Here is a 20,670-nt window from a genome sequence, read left to right on the forward strand (position 1 = left end):
TTATACATATAGCAGGAAAATAAGGACATCAAATACAGTTTCATAGTCAGATGAGAATTAGTGATGTCTGAAATTGTCTTCATTGTATTCAAAGCTCAGTGTGACAACTCAACATTATGCCAGAATCAGGATGGGAGATTGAACGACTATTTTATACAGTCAGAGTAAAGTGAGTGGTTCTAGAATATCTAGAACAAGGACCAACCAAATCCCCTGGAGGAGGACATGAAAACTCACTCCAGTATTCTTGCCTGGAGAATCCCACGGACAGAAGAGCCTGGAGTGCTACAGTCCATAGGGTCACAAAGAGTCAGACACGACTGAAGTGACCTGGCATGCATGCCGGCCAAATACAGCCTGATGTCTACTTTTGTAAAGTTTTATTGAAGTACAGTCAAGCCTGTACTTTTACATATCATCTATGGCTGATTTCACACTACAGCGACCGGCACATGCAGTGGTTATGACAGATACCATTCTGTTGGCAAAGCCTAAAATACTTACGGGCTTCCCTCGTGGCTCAGATGGTTGGGAATCTGCCTGCAATGCAGCAGACCAGGGTTTAATCCCTGAAGAAGGGAATGCATGTGTGCGTGCTAACTTGCTTCAGTCCTGTCCATCTCTTTGCAACCCTGTGTACTATAGATGGCCAGACTCCCCTGTCCATGGGGTTCTCTAGGCAAGAATACTGAAGGGGGTTGCCATGCCCTCCTCCAGGGGATCCCAATCCAGGGATCAAACCTGCATTTCTATGTCTCCTGCATTGGCAGGTGAGTTCTGGACCACTAGCACCACCTGGGAAACCAAGAGAAGGGAATACTTATACTTAAAATGCTTATAATATGGACTTCTATAGAAAATTCAGCCAAAAAATTGAATAAAAGCAGATGTAAAGATCCATTGTCTGGATAAACAATAAGGTCCTATTGTATAGCACAGGGAACTATATTCAATATCTTCTGATAGACCATAATGGAAAAGAATATGAAAAAGAATGTGTGTACATGTATAACTAAATCATGTTGCTATACAGCAGAAATTAATATGAAATTGTAAATCAACAGTAATTCAATAAAATAATGGAAAAAAAATTCTATCACCTGAAATATCTCCCAGTCTTCTCACCCTCTGTTACATAAGATAAAGTTATGCTCACATAGGACAAAAGATTCTCCATTCTGGGTTTAGTGTTCATATTTCAGACAGGGCTATATGGTAGAACTACATTTGAACCACAGATGCAAATTATGTGTACTTTTAAGTTTGTTAATAGTCACATTTAAGTATTTGTCTGAGGAGAAGTTGACACACACACACACAATGTATAGACTAGAAATGACCATTTATTCTGTCCACTTTCTGACAATAAAGTTACCAAATTCCAACTAAAATGTGGATACATCATCCCTTAAAAATCCTGAGAAAAGTTGATACAAGTGCCTCTTTTTCATAATCTAACCATTGATATAAAATCTGTCTTGCTGGATTTAAACATTTAATATTCAAAGGTCTTATACTTGAAATCCAAGTAGTAAAAACTATATTTTTTACTTCAGGGGTATCTTTATTGAAAATAGAAACAGAATTTTTATAAAAAATAATTATATAATACCCCAGGCAAAAATTTTTATCATTTAATAACTAAGTTTTAGAGAAGTGAGAGGAAGAATGGACAAAATACTTATATTCAATATAGCATGAAAAAATGCTAGTGACATGCAAAACTGATCTTGTAAAAAAATGGGCAAGAAATAGTTTTATTAGCTGGAGGAAATGTGTGAATATTTGTGCAAGTTTCAGTAAGAGGAATTTAGACAAACTACTATTAAAAAAGAAAAACAGAGACCTAAGAACAATCAAGCTACAAAACATTCTGGCAGGAATGCTGGAAATTCATGTTCAGGTAATATTCTGAATAATGAAAGCAATTATGGCAAATGGCAAAACGATTGCATATTTTTCAGAAAAAAATTAAGCCTGGAATTATAAAATGTTTGATTTACCTTCAAATATTAAAAAAAAAATACTCAAGTGACTCATACAGAAATCAATTTCCAACTCCTTAGATGATCAAGAGGTACAAAATAACAACCAACATGGCTTTAGCTTTCTGAAAAACACATTTAGTCAGACAAATCTCATTTCTTTCTATGATACAGTGACAAGAATGGTAGACAGAGTCAATTGAAGTCTTTTACTCAGTTGCTTATGACATGTATATTGTAACAAAGGAAAAATGGTTTAGAAAAACACGGACTCTCCAGGAGCTGCAATATGGAAGCCACTAACTCCTGGTGACTATTATGTATTTGAAATGTGGCTAATCTGAATTGAGACATATTGTTAAGTGTAAATATATGACAGATTTTGATGATTTAGTATAAAACCCCAAAAATATCTCATTAATAATTACATTTTAATTACATATTGAAATGATAATATCTTATATATTCTGGGTTGAATAAAATAATTATAAAATTAATTTCACCAGTTTAAAAATACTTAAATGTGACTATTAGCAAACTTAAAAGTACACATAATTTGCATCTGTGGTTCAAATGTAGTTCTACCATATAGCCCTGTCTGAAATATGAACACTAAACCCAGAATGGAGAATCTTTTGTCCTGTGTGAGCATCACTTTATCCTATGTAACAGAGGGTGAGAAGACTGGGAGATTGGTGGGTAGGATGGGGCAGGAGAGTTCCTTGTTGGGCTATTGGGCTACCCTCTACTGCAGCGTAGTCTAGCATTTCTAGGCTCCACCCACTCATGCTTCCCCAACTCTAGTCATAACAGCCCAAGCCATCCTTCTCATAGTTTCAAATGCCCTCAGTTCAGTTCGGTCACTCAGTCATGTCCGACTCTGTGACCCCATGGACTGCAGCACACCAGGCTTCCCTGTCCATCACCAACTCCCAGAGCTTGTGGAAACTCACGTCCATAGAGTCAGTGATGCCATCCAACCATCTCATCTTCTGTCATCCCCTTCTCTTTCTGCCTTCAATCTTTCCCAGAATCAGGGTCTTTTCCAATGAGTCAGTTCTTCCCATCAGGTGGTCAGAAAATATTGGAGCTTCAGCTTCAACATCAGTCCTTCCAATGAATATTCAGAACCGATTTCCTTTAGGATTGACTGATTAGATCTCAAGCAGTCCAAGGGACTCTCAAGAGTCTTCTCCAACACCACAGTTCAAAAGCATCAATTCTTCGGTACTCAGCTTTCTTTATGGTCCAACTCTCACATCCATACATCACTACTGGAAAAACCATAGCTTTGACTAGATGGACACTTACATCTGCTTTTATGTCTCTGTTTTTCAATATGCTGTCTAGGTTGGTCATAGGTTTTCTCCCAAGGAGCAAGTGTCTTGTAATTTCATTGCTGCAGTCACCATCTGTAGTGATTTTGGAGCCCAAGAAAATAAAGTCTGTCTCTGTTTCCATTGTTTCCCCATCTATTTGCCATGAAGTAATGGAACCGGATGCTATGATCTTAGTTATTTTGAATGTTAAGTTTTAAGCCAGCTTTTTCACTCTCCTCCTTCACATTTATCAAGGCACTCTTTAGTTCCTCTTCACTTTCTGCCATAAAGGTGGTATCATCTGCATAGCTGAGGTTATTGATATTTCTCCTACCAACCTTGATTCTAGCTTGTGCTTCATCCAGCCCTGCATTTCACATAATATTCTCTGCATATAAGTTAAATAAGCAAGATGACAGTGTACAGCCTTGATGTACTCCTTTCCCAATTTGGAATCAATCTGTTGTTCCATGTCCAGTTCTAACTGTTCCTTCTTGACCTGCATACAGACATCTCAGGAGGCAGGTAATGTGGATGGTATTCCCATCTCTTGAAGAATTTTCCACACTTTGTTGTGATCCAAACAGTCAAAGACTTTGGCATAGTCACTAAAGTAGAAGTAAATGTTTTTCTGGAACTCCTGCTTTTTTGATAATCCAACAGATGTTGGCAATTTGATCCCTGGTTCCTCTGCCTTTTCTAAATCCATCTTGAATATCTGCCAGTTCTCAGTTCACATATTGTTGAAGCTTCACTTGGAGAATTTTGAGCATTAACTTTGCTAGCATGAGAGATGAGTGCAATTATGCAGTAGTTTGAACATTATTTTGCATTGCCTTTCTTTGGGATTGGAATGAAAACTGACCTCTTCCAGTCCTGTGGTGACTGCTGAGTTTCCAAATTTGCTGGCATAATGAGTGAGGCACTTTAACAGCATCATCTTTTGGATTTGAAATAGCTCAACTAGAATCCCATCACCTCCACTAGCTTTGTTTGTGGTGATGCTTCCTAAGGCCCACTTGACTTCACATTCTAGGATGTTTGGTTCTAAGTGAGTGATCACATCATTGTGGTTATTTGGGTCATGAAGATCTTTTTTGTATCATTTTCCTGTGTATTCTTGCCACTTCTTAATATCTTCTGCTTCTGTTAGGTCCATAACATTTCTGTCCTTTACTGTTCCCATCTTTGCATGATGTGTTTCCTTGGTATCTCTAATTTGATGAGATCTCAAGTCTTTCCCATTCTATTGTTTTCCTCTGTTTCTTTGCATTGATTACTGGGAAAGGCTTTCTTTTCTCTCCATGCTATTCTTTGAAACTCTGCATTCCAATGGGCATATCTTTCCTTTTTTCCTTTGCTTTTTGCTTCTCTTCTTTTCTCAGCTATTTGTAAGGCCTCCTCTGAAAACCATTTTGCCTTTTTGCATTTCTTTTTCTTGGGGATGGTCTTGCCCCTAGGATGATTAAAAGCCAGTGGGCTAGGAAATTGTTACAGGGTCTTTTTCAGTAATAAATTTTTATGTCTGCAGTGTGATTTTTATAAAACTCCTTTTTGTTTGTTTGTTTGTTTTAGTTTTATGAAAATTTCTTTTTGTTAACATATGAATACAGTGTTTAATGACAGCCCACTTGAAGGATGAACACACAACCATTTTTAGTGTTTACCCTGTATAATTTTCTAAGTTTGTATGAGGTTTATTCATCTAATATTCTAGCACTTAACACCTGCTAATTTTTATTTCATTTGTGTACATGTCTTGTGCTCCAAATAGGATCAGAAGCTCTGATGGCAGAGTTTCTTACATAACCTTTCTCTCCCATAGCAAATGAATAATAGAAATCAGTGAAGCAAATGGATCCAGAGGTCAGGCTAGCTTTCTGGATTGAGTATGAATCTGGTGTTATTTAACATTTTCAGCACTGACTATGATGGTCATCCATTTGATCTTAACCATACACTGCCATATGCAGTATAAAAATTCATAGATTAAATTTGACTGTCCAAATTAAACAAATTCTTTGAGAGCAGAAGATATGTGCTATTAATATATGGTAGTATTTTAAAATAACTTTATGGTATCATATTCATTTTCTGATTCAGAATTTGAAAGAACCCTTAAAAGTAGACATTATCATCTCCATTTTACTGAAGAGTAAGCTGAGGTTTAAGGAGATTGAAAACCTGATGGCAGAATGACCAGGATTTGAAGACACAACTTGACTTCAGGTCATCTGATGCTGGCTGATGGTTTTTGTGTCACTCTACAACACTGTAACATACTTCCTTTGTATCTGTCCTAGTCTGGCTTTCCATAGAAGGTAATCCTGAGAAAAAGATTTGAGTGGAAGTTTGGGCATGTGCAGGGGACACCTGAGGAGCAGGGATGTGAAAAGCACCCAGTAAGGCGTGAAATTAAGTCACTATATTCCCAGATGGTGAGGTGGTAAAGAATCCACCTGCCAGTGCAGGAAACTCAGGAGTTGTGGGTTCAGTCCTTGGGTCGGGAAGATCCCCTGGAGGAGGGCATGGCAACCCACTCCAGTATTCTTGCCTGGAGAATCCTATGGACAGAGGAGCCTGGAGAGCTACAGTCCATGAAGTCTCAAAGTGTCAGACATGCACACACTAATGAAAAGAGGCCTCAGGTTCTCAGCAAACCCTGGAAGTGGAGATATTTGGAGCATTAGGAGATAGGGCCTTAACAGAGGTGATTAAGCTAAAATAAGCATGTTTGAGTGGGCTCTAATCCAATCAGTCATGTCCTTGTGAAAAGAAGAAATCTGGACACACAAAGAGACATCAGGGACATGCACATAAAAGAAAGATCATTTGAAGACACAACAAGAATGCAACCAAGTCAAGGAGAGGGAGCCTCAGAAGAAACCAGACCTGCCAAAAACCTTGGACTTTTACCCTACAGAACTATGAGAAAATAAAGGTCTATCATTTAAGCCACCCAGTTTGTGATAATTTGTTATTGCAGCAATAGCAAATGAATACATCATGCTTGAGAAGCTTTCTCCAAAGGAGTTAATAAGCTGGAGTACTTGTACTAGAGGTCACATTCTGTACTCATGGTTCTCATATGGTTTCCTTGTCAACTCAAGATCCCTAGCTAGGACTCTGACATGTGAATCACCTGGACTGTCCTCACCATCTTTCTGTTTTTGCCCCTCATCCACCTGTTCTGCTATGTTCCAGTATTGCTCACAGCCACACATAGAAAATACACCCCATTTCCATCTGAATAAGACATTGGCAGATTGGCCTTTCCAGGTTGGACTCAGGTGGATGAATATTTTGGAATAGTTTTAGAATTCAAAAAGAGTTGGAAACACTGAAAGGAAGTATACAAAGTGAACTTTAATAGCAAACACACATAGAACACATAAAACATTTCAGAGAGACAAGAGCCATCAGTAATAGCTAAAGATTTCGAATTCAGACTGAATTCTAATGCAGAATATAGCATAATGACACATTATCAGTGTCATTGTTTTAAATAAAGAGAATATGGCTGACAGAACAAATGAGATACAGATGTGAACACACATTTTAATTCAGTGCACCAGTGGCATTTGATGATATTATTATGTTTCCAGAGGACAAGAGGATATGTTAGAAGAAGAAATTAATTTTTCATCATATATCCGGGTAAAAATTTTATCTTGTTTAGATGCCTATGAAATGATACATGAAATGGAAATATTGAAAAGAGACAAGAGGTGAATAATAGAGATAGTTAAACATTTGTTTTCAAATCTTTGAGGAAAAGCTTGTGAAACTTGGAAATGAAGATCAGTAACAATACTGAAGTTTCTGAAGTGCTGTCTACTGGACCCAGTTCAGCTGTTATCTATTCCTATTGAGAATTTAAAAGAGAAGAAATGGGTATTAAAAGCAGAAAGAGAGATTTAACTGAGCCATACAAACTTTGAGAGTCAGAGCAAAATAATAGAAAATGCCACCAAAAGTTAAAAAAATTTCCTCTCCAGGGACTTTTAAGAACAAGGATGATAGCTTAACCTTTATAATGGATCTCAGGAACCAGGCCGCACAGTTTGTCATGATGAGAACAAATATTTTGGAAGAAGTACAGTTCTTAGACACTTGAACGGTATTCAAGAATTCAGTGACAACTTAACTTGCCTACAACTTCTTTATTTAAAGCCTGATCTAATCTCTCTCAGAACTGCAGGTTCAAATTGATTTCTGTGGCCTGGATAGACACTTATCCTGCTACTGCTACTGCTAAGTCACTTCAGTTGTGTCTGACTCTGTGCAACCCCATCCCTGGGATTCTCCAGGCAAAAACACTGGAGTGGGTTGCCATTTCCTTCTCCAATGCATAAAAGTGAAAAGTGAAAGTGAAGTCATTCAGTCATATCTGACTCTTCGCGACCCCATGGACTGCAGCCTACCAGGCTCCTCCATCCATGGGATTTTCCAGGCAAGAAACTTATCCTAGTGGAGTTAAATAATGTTTTTTTTAATAAAGGAGAGAGATGGAGATTTTTCTATCTTTGTGTTGATTTTTTCTGTATTGAGGTGAAATTCACATAACATAAAATAAACCATTTTTAATGTGAACAATTCAGTGGCATTTAATACACTCAGAATGGTACACAACCATCACCTTGAAAAGTTCCAAATTTGTGCTGATATTTGCAGTTAAGGCAGTCTTTTGTGTATTTCTTTTTGGGGTTTCATAATAAAATAACATGGTACAGAATCTAACAATCTGAGGGGTTTTGGTAAATTTTCATCTGGAATTAAAACAGTCACTTAATACATGAATGATACATCTTTGTGCTTGATAAATAAATAATAAGTTAGATTGCTAGTGGTTAATGTAAAATGCTAATTGGAGAGTGTTCTGCTAATTAGCTTCTAGAGAAATATAAAAATGTACTATACTCCAAAAGGCACATTTCAACTAAATTTTGATTACTGTTAGCTATAGAAAAATAAATCTTTAATGGCCAATTTTGTGAATGAATTTCAGAAAAACTAATAAAAAACACTGTGTCTGACTCTTTGCAATTCCCTGGACTATAGCCCGCCAAGCCCCTCAGGCAATGGGATTTTCCAGGCAAGTATACTGGAGTGGGTTGCCATTTCCTTCTCCAGGGGGTCTTCCCAACTCAAGGATTGAGCCTGCATCTTTTACATGTCCTATATCCCTCTAAATTTGCCAACTGTTACATGATAGTTGAAAAATGTTAAGCATACTGGCAAGGTAAACACTGCTCATTGAGGCAAGTAAAAATATACAATTACATATTTTATAGATAAGTACATAAGAATTAATGAACATTTAAGGGTAATAAATAGGCTTTGACGATGTAAAAACATATATGCTTAGAAAAGAGCAAAAGGAGCTGTCTTCCCACTCTGACACCAATAAGGTAGAGAGAAGATATATCACAAGATGATGTTTTACCTGCACACAGAAGGATTAAGCTATGAGAGAACCAAATGCTCTCTCAAGAAATCCAGCCCTTTGTATTTTGTGAGTGGTTTTTACAGATAAATAATAGATAGATAGATAGACAGACAGATAGACTGACAGACAGACAGACAGATAGATATAATAGACAGACAGATACACTGAATAGAATATGTAAGCTTAGGAAAAGACATTCAGTTTAAAGAGAGGAAAGATTCTCTAGGCCACGTTCTCCCTCCTAGAAGTCCTCCACGGGGTCTAAAATGCTTAGAAGACAATGAAATTTGGGGTTAAACTGTATATATGTGCTCTAGAAGTGGTTACATATCAGTTGGTTATGGCATCTCTCCAATTTAAGAAACTAATTCAGTAGGACCAGGAGTGACTAGACATAACAAGATGGAGGAATTTCCTCAAGACCAAGGATGTGAGGTCAAAGACTTCATTGGAAGAGGGTAGTTTGGCAGACCTGACCCAGAGCAGCATGAGGGCACTGGAAACCCATCCTGAAAGAAAAACTCAGGAGCATTGTGAACAGGTTTATTTGTGTTTATGAGCTAGTCTATAACTGGTGGTCCTGAGCTCTCAAAGAGATGCCTTCCTAATACAACTGTTATTCATTGTGTGCATGCTAAGTCGCTTCAGTCATGTCCAGCTCTTTGCAACCGTATGGACTGTAGCCTGCTAGGCTCCTTTGTTCATAGGATTCTCAAGGCACAGTATTGGAGTGGGTTGCCATGCCCTACTCCAGGGGATCTTCCCAACCTAGGGATCAAACCCATGTCTTCTGCAGCTCCTGCATTGCAGGTAGATTCTTTACCATTGAGCCACTGAGGAAGCCCTAATTATTCATTATTACTCTGAAAAACATTTAGGGTTCAATGAATAACATTTCCTGTATTTGGAAGTGATAGCTTTTTTCTTTGATTGAGAAAAGTGATATTTCAGCTTCACATTCACATCCTCTTATTTCACCAGCAATGCATCTGCCTTTGGGTTAGCTGCATCTATTACATTTTCACCAATAATGCTGACCTTTTAAAGGCAGTTTTTGTTGTTTGATTCTTCTGAAGCTTTTCTTGACTGATCTTGTAAAGTACTGAATCGTCCCCAAATTCCTCTTAAGGAGAATTTTCCATTGAAATATGAGATAAACAGCAACATCTTTAATATTAACATTCCTTAGCCCACCTGCTTTGAAAGGCATGATTTTTTTATCACCCACTTTTCTGTTCTTGGCAGTAGTCATAGCAAAGTTTTAAATTTTATGTGAAAAAGAACCCATTTCATTTCTATCAACAATTCTCCCTGCTGCAAAACTCCATGTCTGACTGAGGCAATTGTAGTTGACAATGGACTACTTGATTAGGATGACAGATCACCAACATAGAGGAGTCAGAGGGGCCAGGAGAGGTTTGGTTCTCTTTAGCCCTCAGTTTTCCCACTCAAAACAGGAGAATGTTTCTGAAATTAGCTCATACAAGTTGGAATGGCCATGGGTTGCCTCTCAGGGATCTAGTTTTATTCAGGTGTCACTCTGGTGTCATGAAGAGTGAGCAAGGGATTCTTAGTCTGACATGCCTTGGTGTGAATCTCAGCTCAGAAAAGCACCAATCACTTCAGTTCTGTCTTCTGTTAAGGGGAGATCATGTGTGGCTTGAAGCTTCATTGTGAGGGCTGAAAAGAATGAACATAAAGATCCTGGTACAGGGTGAGTATGCAGCAGGTGGCTATAGAGGCATCAGCCGCCGAACTACCTAGCCCAGTGCTCCACACACAAGAGAAGTATAAAAAAATCAATATCGGTTTCCTTCCCATTTCCTTTTCTCATTATATATCTCAGCAACAACCTGAATTTTGGCATCAGGTTTCAGATGCAATACAGTTAAGATATTGTCATGGACTGAATTGTGTCTTCCCCCTTTCCAAATTCCTATGTTAAAACGCTAACCCCCAGCACCTCAGAATGTAACTGTGTTTGGAGACATCTTTAACTAGGTGACTAAATTAAAATTGGGCTCTTTAGGGTGGGTCTTAATTTACTCTGACTGACTTCCCTATAAGAAAAGGAAATTTAAATATCATGTGTGTGTGTGTGTGTATGTGTGTGTGTGTGCAAGTGCACTCATGCAGAACAAAGACAATTGTGAGGACACATGAGGAGGCCACCTATGCAAACCAAGGAGAGAGGCCTCAGAGGAAACCAAACCTGCAGCACCCTGATCATGGACTTCCAGCCTCCAGAACTATGAGAAATTAAATTTCTGTCATTTAAACCACCTGGTTTTGCTGTTTTATGATGATATCCCTAGCAAAATAACCAGAGGTGAATATATTTCTGAATATGTGCATTTGGTGATATGTACAGCCCCTACCACTCTGATGGCAGAAAGCAAAGAAGAACTAAAGAACCTCTTGATGAAGGTGAAGGAGGAGAGTGAAAAAAGTTGGCTTAAAATTCAATATTAAAAAAACTAAGACCATAGCATCCAGTCCCATCACTTCATGGTAAATAGAAGGGGAAAATGTAGAAGTAGTGACAAATTTCCTCTTCTTGGGGTCTACAATCAATGCAGATGGTGACTGAAGCCTTGAAACTAGAAGATGATGAAAGTTATGACAAACCTGAACAGTGTGTTAAAAAGCAAAGACATTACTTTGCCAACAAAGGTCCACATAGTCAAGGCTATGGTCTTTCCAGTAGTTATGTACGGTTGTGAGAGCTGGACTATAAGGAAGGCAAAGCACCGAAGAATTGATGCTTTCGAACTGTGGTGCTGGAGAAGAATTTTGAAGGTCCATTAGACAGCAAAGAGATCAAATGAGTCAATCTTAAAGGAAACCAACCCTGAATACTCATTGGAAGCATGAATACTAATGCTGAAGCTGAAATTCCAATACTTTGGCCACTTGATGTGAATAGCCAGCTCATTGGAAAAGACTCTGATGATGAGAAAGATTGATGGCAGGAGGAGAAAGGGGCAACGGAGAATGAGATGGTTGGATGGCATTACTGATGCAATGGACATAAACTTGGGCAAACTCAGGGAGATGATGAGGGAAAGCAAAGCCTGGCATATTGCAGTCCCTGGGGTCACAAAGAGTCGGACATGTCTGAACAATAGTCCCTATTTTTTTTTAAAATAGAAAGAGGAGGAAAGGGAGAAAAGGAAGAAGGAAGAGAGGAGGGAAGGGAGGGGAGGAGGAGAATTCCTGATACACTTTAAGAACAAAAAAAGAGTGACAGAATTGGAAATTAATGTTATTGAGAATTATTTTTATAGCTATTTTTATTGTTATAATTATTAGGACAGACTTAGGCCACTGTTTCTAAGGGTCATTAATTTTATACTGATCACCAAATAAAAAACATTAGTTTAGCCTCCATGTTGCAGACCATGAGCAATGTGTCTCATAGATGTCATGGACAGCACTTGAAATTTGGAGGCAACATGCAGATTAACCACTGCTCTTGCATTGCCACACATCCCCTTTGCATCAGCAGTATAGATAAACTCAATTTTCCTTACTTCTTCTTGCATGGTTTTTATTCATAAAGGCAATTGGTTTCCTGGGCAGAAATATGGTTGTTGAATTCTTCTGACTTACATTACAATTGCTATTTAACAATAAAGTTAATGATTACACATAATCTGGGGGAAATTCTGCAACAGAGCTACAAAGTGAGCATAATTATACCTTCCAAAATCCAGAGCAAGTGCCCACTTGAGGTTTTGTCCAGCACTGAGATCTATGAGTGTGTGAATTTGATGCTATGTCAGCTACTGTGTCATAGTAATGCCATTTCAATGCTTTTTTCAACCCAATCTCCATTTTCATCATTTTCAAATACTTTGCTATTTATCCAACTGTAGGAGAAAACCCTAGAATAGCCCTTCCTATAAGAGTCACAGAAAAAAATTGATTCTATCCCAGTTTGTGTCTGAAAAGATGCCACCATGAAGTTAAGAGGATCCCTGGCCTAGTTCTCAGTGGCATCATTCTCCCATCCATGTTTCTCCACAGAAGCCTTTGTACAGTAAGACTCTCTAGTAAAACATAAACAGAAGCAGAAAGGAATCTCTAACCTGGACCACATCCCCAGCTATCTCTGTTATTTCTTCTGCGAATTTCTTGAAATTTATGCAACTCATCTCCATCTGTATTATTACCGTGGACTCAAAGCACACACCCGCCCCCCAAAAAAAAAGAAGGGCGAAAATAAGACTGATGAAATTTGCATCAAGTATCTGAAGGTCTAAGTGCCCAATGAAGGCAGTCAAACTTTACCTCTAAATGCTCTGACTTCATTCACTGTTACACCAAACATAAATGTCCTCATAAACCCATAAATCCTTTTAGCTTGGGTTATTTTCAATTGATTGCACATTGGCTCTCAATAAGGTTCACCATTGCTTCATTTTATGAAGTAAGCCCTATGTGTAGGTTCATCTTGCTTAAGTAAGTTGATGAATGATAGGAGCATAACATGGTTAAGTACAATTCACTAGTCATCAGTTAAAGAATAATTTAACGTACAGTTTCTGCTCTTTCCACAACCAAAACTATTACTTCTCTGAAAAAGTATTTGATTGAGTTATGTAAAACTTCCCTTTTGCCATTTTCCGTGCATTGACATAGGTAAAAGCCTAAGTGAACCTGGAGTGGTTAAGGCAGAATCAAAACAGCCTAAATGATTACACATGACCATTTATAATTGAGGGCAAGGGCCGAACATCTGTATTTTGTATACATAACATTTGTAGCATCATTTCCTCAGCTTTGTGATTATATATTTCAGATTTTCTGTTCAATTATAACAATTGTTAATGTTGTGATAGTTTTAGCTATAGTTCCTATTTCATTTTCCTCTAGATCTTTGAATTGCTTTATCTATACTTCATTTTCATTAAATTTTTTTTTCTGAAATTACCTTTTCTTTTCTATGTAAAAGAAAGTAATGCAAACTAAATAAAAATATTCAAAATGTTGTCTTTGCCATTGGCAAATTAACTGTCTGGTTTTGTTGTTCTTACACAAACATAGCTAGAATTCCGATAACCGGTATATCAGAGTGTTTAGCCGCAGGCCAATGGCCCCAGTGAGATGATGCACACAAGTTAGCAAACTGGCTGAGAAAAAAAAAAATGCACACCTTGATTTATTTATTAGCAATTGTCATTTATCACTTTTGCAATTATTGAAAAATAAACAGCCCTGGTAGTTCAGTGGTAAAGAATCCACCTGCAGTGCAGGAGGCAACTTGCAATGCAGGAGATGTGGTTTTGATCCCTGAGTGGCACAGATTCTCTGGAGAAGGAAATGGCAACCCATTCCAGCATTCTCGCCTGGGAAACCCCATGAACAGAGGAGCCTGGTGAGGTATAGTCCATGGGGTCACAAGAGTCAGACACAACTTAGAGACTAAATCACCACCACAATCTATTAGGAATTAAATCTTCACTTTAACAAAGTTGGTAGACATTTTCCCAAAATTTTCATATGGCGAAAGAACAATCTGGGGAGTTTAAAATTAAATTTGATAATGAAGATCATAAAAATGGCCTACAGTTATTGCTTTTGAAAACATAAGCAACATGTATATAATTTTATAAAACTAAAGGAGTATAATATTTAAATTTACTATCCTTTAAATTTCACAAACTGAAGTCATCTAGCTTTTACTCATCATATTAATTTTGGTATTTTGTTTTAGTTTTCAATTTTTTACTCCACCATTTTTATAAGAGGAATTTTGCTGTTGTCCAGTTTCTAAGTCATGTCCAACCCTTTGCAACCCAGTGCACGGCAGCACGACACACTTCCCTGTCCTTCACTGTCTCCTGGAGTTTGCTTAGATTCACGTCCACTGAGTCAGTGATAATATCTGACCATCTCATCCCCTGCTGCCCTCTTCTCCTTTTGCCTTCAATCTTTCCCAGCATCAGGGTCTTTTTCAATGAGTCGGCTCTTTGCATCAGGTAACCAAAGTATTGGAAGAATATTATATATAACATATTATATACATTATTATATATACTAAGAGGAATACTATGTTATTATTATTGAATTACTTTCTATTCATTTCTTTCTGAGCTTGGTCTTCTGGAATCAGCTTCTGTAGCATCTAGACATGCACAAATTTAGTATCCCTAAGGGTCCTCATCAATTAGCAAACATACCATTCCCTACTCCCAGAAATGAGTTGACCAGGAACATCATTGGGGTAACTTGACACTTGCTAACAGTAAAAGGTTCCCTATACTCCCTCACAGCATCATAAATCTTAGTAATTTCTGTCAACAGAGGCAGGTTTATCTAATTACACAATCTCTTCTTTTATGGAGAAAGAACCAAAGTTCAACAACTCCCAATTGGTCTCTGGTTTCAAGCCAGGATAAACCATACAGAGAAGACTTCCCCTGACATCTGCGTTTACTTTGAAGTGACACATTATCACAAACTCACCCTCTGGTACTTTCTGGAACTTTGAGTATAAAACCTATTTATAATTCATTGATGAGGATATGCACATTTACTTTGACTACACTTTTTATCTTTGATGCACCATTTCCCTAAGAATGTTATATCAATAACTGATAATGAGGGATCTTTATTTCCCCATAATTCCCATCACTATCTTTAAAGTTATCATTTCCTACCTGAGGTCTTACATTTGGTCCCCAGATACCATCCCCAGCCATTGGTCAAAGTAGCAAGTTACATTCACATACTCATCCAAAGAAGGCATCTTTATTGAGTAAGGTAAAATGTCAACATAGGAGAAAAAAGTGACTAAATAAAGCATCAAATTGTGTCGGAATAATGCATGAACTGTCTTTGATCATAGTATTTATATGACAACTCTGGACAGTTCATTTAATTAGAATGGGAAGTGAAAATTACCTCTGGGAGAAAGTGAATAGGAAAAGAAAGAAAAGTAACGTAGGTGACAAAGTAGCAACAGAATAGAAGAACATACAAGTAAGGAAGAGTGGGGAAAGTTCATTTATTGGTGACAGGGGATGTTTGAGCATATGCAGAATCTGAGAGGAATTAGACAGAAAAGAGAGAGAATGAAAAATGTAGGTGAGGTTTTAGAGAAGCTGGGAGGGCGTAAAATTAGTAGAAAAGATTGCGTGATCAACACTGAACATAGCAAGGTCACTTCATCCTCTGAAAAGGAGGGAAAGAGGTATGGGAGAGGGGAGGCAGATAAATGTAGGTCGGAACAGAACCTGAGCGAGATCTTTGGTTACTTCTGTTTTTCCTCTAAGGAGTATAGGTCAAGATCATATTTTTCCAATTAAAGAGCTAAGGGAAAGTGCTCTTGGGAAGGGATAAATATTCATAACCATTGCTCTAGGTAAGAAAGAAAACAGACCAGAAACCAGTGAAGAAGCTGAAGCTTCAGAGTGTCAAGCAGAGGTTAAAGATAGATTTGTACTATCCCACTTCATACAAATACTTACTTGGTTTTCTGCAGCAATACCTGAGTGCCTGCAGTTGGAGCAGGAAAAATAGATTGTTGGCAAAATGCAGCTTTGGGGGTAAAAACAATGGATTTGGAGGAAACAAATAGAAAAGGTCAGCAGGTGGGAGATGGGTAAAGTAATGGACCTGGTGCTCAGAGAAGGATGTGAAACCAGGAGGAAGCTCACGATGAGTAGGAGAAAGTGTATGTGTGCGTGCATGTGTGTGTATGGGGCCGGGGCCGGCGGTGGGGTGGGGGTGGAGGGTTGGGGGGGGTGGGGAGATGGGCAGAAAGGAGGCAAATGACTGGCGGTCCTGCCAAATTGGAACAGTAGCTCTGGTGTGAGAAAGAAAATGAGAAAGGTGGAATAAAGAATGTCACTGTCCCAGTGTGAACTGTTAGATTTAGAGATTTCAGATACAGCAGTCTGGAGCAACATGAAAGCTCAAGGATTAGCCTTGGAAGTAGGTTTCGAAAAACAGGGTGCTTTATTTAGTGTTTGATATGAAAGTTGGCAGAAGTTTTAAAGGAATGGATATTTGTGAGCTGCGTGTCTGACAGATATTGGAGAATGATCTGGAGGTGAAAAGTAATGGCAACAAGGACTGGCAGAAGTTGCAGAAATTGCACAAGAGGAGAGGTTTGCCTTTGGGGAGAAAACAGACACCTGCATGAGCAACATGGAAAGGCAGGATGACACTTGGCCCAACTCACATGGGAGGCTGATGTGAAACAATGGAAAAATCCTTCATGGGTTATAAAATGTAATTTATTTATTTATTTTTTTAAAATAAAATGTAATTTAAATTAAAAGTGTTATTATTACTATTTGTGTACAAAATTATATATAGACATGGATATTAGAATCTATCCACATGCATACAAAATTATGCCTCATATGCTATCAATACTACTTACTATTAAAATTTTAGCAACTCTTGTAATATCTTACACTTTATCTTAACAGTTCTTAAAACATTTCATAGGCACATTTCAGTATTTTCTCACCACAATCCCAGGAGGTAAATAGTAGATACAATTATCCATGGATATGAAAATTGAAGACAGTGAGTGATTTGGCTAAAGCCAAGGTTTATTTTTAATTTGGATAAAATAAAGTGAAGTTTTCTAACTCCCAAATGTAACAAGAAAAAAAAAAGCAAAAAACAAACAAAAAAACTCTTTACCAGGTGTTCATGTGCTTCCTACTTTCCCTATATAATAACATCTAGGATACATGCATACCCGATATCTCTCTGTCCTGTATTTTTTCTTAGCCACCACATACCAGAATATTAGAACTTTAAAGGCTCAAAGGTATTGAATTTGCAAGGTGATTCTATCTTCAACAGTCAATTTCCTTTCTGAGACTTCACATATTTACCTGTTGATACAATTATTTTCCAAACTGTTTCTTGGTAGTGAAGACAAACCCACAATTCTGTGCCTTAGACACTGTTCATCAAAAATGAATATAGAATAATTTTGCACTTATTTTCAGGAAAGTAGGATGCTACTATCAACACAAATATCTACTATATCTAAACCATGACTGTTTTAATAACAAAGGCTTCTTTTTACTTTCTCTCAAAATAGATTTTTGAGTTGGAATTGTCTCTCTTAAATGATTATGCTTCAACAATAACTGTATTCTTGTGTTAATGCTTGCCTAATGACTGTATTTTAAACTTTGTAGATCTTAATTTCCTCATCTGCAAAATGTGTAACCTCCATGATTGACTGGATATGGGCTTTATAAAGTGCCTTGCATAGTACCTTAACTTGTTAAACATTCAGTAAAATAAAAGTGATTTTAATCAGCCATGATTTATTAGCATGCAATTCACTCTTGGAGTATTTCTTTCCTTTGTGTGAACTGTATCATTGTATTGACACCAATAGGAGGAAACAGACTAATTGTAACCTTGAGTCAGACAAATTTGAGTGCATGAAGAACTATGGATGGAGGTCCATGACATTGTATAGGAGGCAATGATTGACATGATCACCAAGAAAAAGAAATGCAAAAAGGCAAAATGGTTGTCTGAGGAGGCCTTACAAATAGCTGAGGAAAGAAGAGAAGCAAAAGGCAAAAGAGAAAATGAAAGATATACCCATCTGAATGCAGAGTTCCAAAGAATAGCAAGGAGAAAAAAAAGTCTTCCTCAGTGATCAATGTAAAGAAATAGAGGAAAACAATAGAATGGGAAAGACTTGAAATCACTTTAAGAAAATTAGATATGCCAAGGGAACATTTTATGCAAAGATGGGCACAATAATGGATAGAAATGGTGTGGAACTAACAGAATCAGATATATCAAGAAGAGGTGGCAAGAATACAGAGAAGAACTAAGCAAAATATCTTCATGACCCAGATAATCATGATAGTGTGATCACTCACCTAAAACCAGACATCCTGGAATGCAAAAGTCAAGTGGGCCTTACTTGTACTTACACTACAAACAAAGCTAGTGGAGGTGATGGAATTCCAGCTGAGCTATTTCAAATCCTAAAAGATGATGCTATGAAAATGCTACATTGAATATGCCAACAAATTCGGAAAACTCAGCAGTGGCCACAGGACTGGAAAATGTCAGTGTTTATTCCACCTCCCCCCCAAAAAAGGCAATGCTTAAGAATGCTCAAACTACTGCACAATTGCACTCATCTCACACGCTAGCAAAGTAATGCTCAAAATTCTCCAAGCCAGGCTTCAACAGTACATGAACTGTGAACTTCCAGATGTTCAAGCTGGTTTTAGAAAAGGCAGAGGAACCAGAGATCAAATTGCCAACATCTGCTGGATCATTGAAAAAGCAAGAGAGTTCCAGAAAAACATCTATTTCTGTTTTATTGACTAAAATAAAGCCTTTGACTATTTGAATCACAACAAAGTGTGGAAAATTCTTCAAGAGATGGGAATACCCAACCACCTTACCTGCCTCCAGAGAAATCTGTATGCAGGTCAGGAAGTAACAGTTAGAACTGGACATGGAACAACAGACTGGTTCCATACTGGGAAAGGAGTCCGTCAAGGTTGCAGACCATGGGGTCGCAGAGAGTCAGACACGACTGAGCGACTGAACTGAACTACTACATGAATGTGACAGTTAGAGCATAAAGAAATCTGAGTGCCAAAGAATTGATTTTTTTGAACTGTGGTGTTGGAAAAGTCTTGAGCATCCCTTGAATTGCAAGGATATCAAACCAGTCAATCCTAAAGGAAGTCAGTCCTGAATATTCATTGGAAGGATTGACACTGAAGCTGAAGTTCCAATATTATCTGGACTCGTGATGGAAAGAACTGACCCCTTGGAAAAGACCCTGATGCTGGGGAAGATTGAAGGCTGGAGGAGAGGGGGACAACAGAGGATGAGACAGTTGGATGACACCACCGGGTCTAGGGACATGAGTTTGAGCGAGCTCTAGTAGTTGGTGATGGACAGGGAAGCCTGGCATGCAGCAGTCCATGGGGTAACAGAGTCGGACATGACTGAGTGACTGAACTGAACTGACTAAACGTTGAGTCTGAAATCACAGTGTCACTGAGGAAGAAGTTTACAAACTGATTACTTAAAAAGCAAAACAGATAGGGAAGGATCTCTTTAAACAAGACATAAAAATCTAGGACAAAGAGAAAATGCTTGGTAAATTTACCCACATGTAGAGTTCTTCAAAACACACCAGAAAGAAAGTAAGACAAATCAGAAGGCAGGACTTATATCAATCCAACCCCATGAATCATGGTTAATATACAAGTGATGCCAGGCAATGACTAATAAACAGTTTTGTAAGGAACTGTAGCTGGTATACTGTTTTTACTCAGGACATATTTTCTTCTTCCTTTTCAAAAAGAAAATGTTCTGTCTTTGTTATTTCTCTAGTATTCTTCAGTTAGCTCCTCCTTTGGGCCTCCATGCAGGGCCATTCTTAGAATCCCCTGCTCCTTTCACCTCCCTGAGGACCAGTCTTGTGACTGTAATGTTGAGGGTCCTCAGATGATGGGTGGCATTACACTCTGAGGGAGGTAGAAACTATGCCTGAGGATGCCAATGGCTGGGATGGGGAGGGAGTGGGTGGTTTGAGGAAAAGAGGTAGAGAAAGCTATTTTCAACCCAGGAACTTTGATATTAAATTTCCCTTTGGAGTAGTTATATGTTGTCTAGATGAAAGGACAAGAAACAAACAAAATGTAGTGGCCGCCATCCTGAAAGTAAATACAGTGGTACTTTAACAGACTAATTGCTTAACCAAGGCCTCATGCCTGCCTATATCTAAGGAAGGGAAAGAGGCTTAAATAGATGCATTATGCAATGCCTGTTGTTCTCACCAAATAAAACCTGGTGCAGTAAATTCCAAACAAGTAAAATAGGCTTAATAATGAGGGAACTATTTCTATGTCACTTTATCATGTATCAACCGCTGCCTTTAGATTGCTAG

General features: G+C 38.0%; 1 protein-coding gene across 1 annotated transcript in view; it reads right to left on the reverse strand.

The window, feature by feature from the left end:
- FAR2 (fatty acyl-CoA reductase 2) overlaps window positions 1–20,670 on the reverse strand; it is a 171,637-nt gene that overhangs the window by 124,675 nt on the left and 26,292 nt on the right. The gene's annotated exons all lie outside the window — the stretch shown is intronic.

Source organism: Muntiacus reevesi, chromosome 1, assembly GCF_963930625.1.
Source record: "Muntiacus reevesi chromosome 1, mMunRee1.1, whole genome shotgun sequence".
Classification (NCBI taxonomy): Eukaryota; Metazoa; Chordata; class Mammalia; order Artiodactyla; family Cervidae; genus Muntiacus; species Muntiacus reevesi.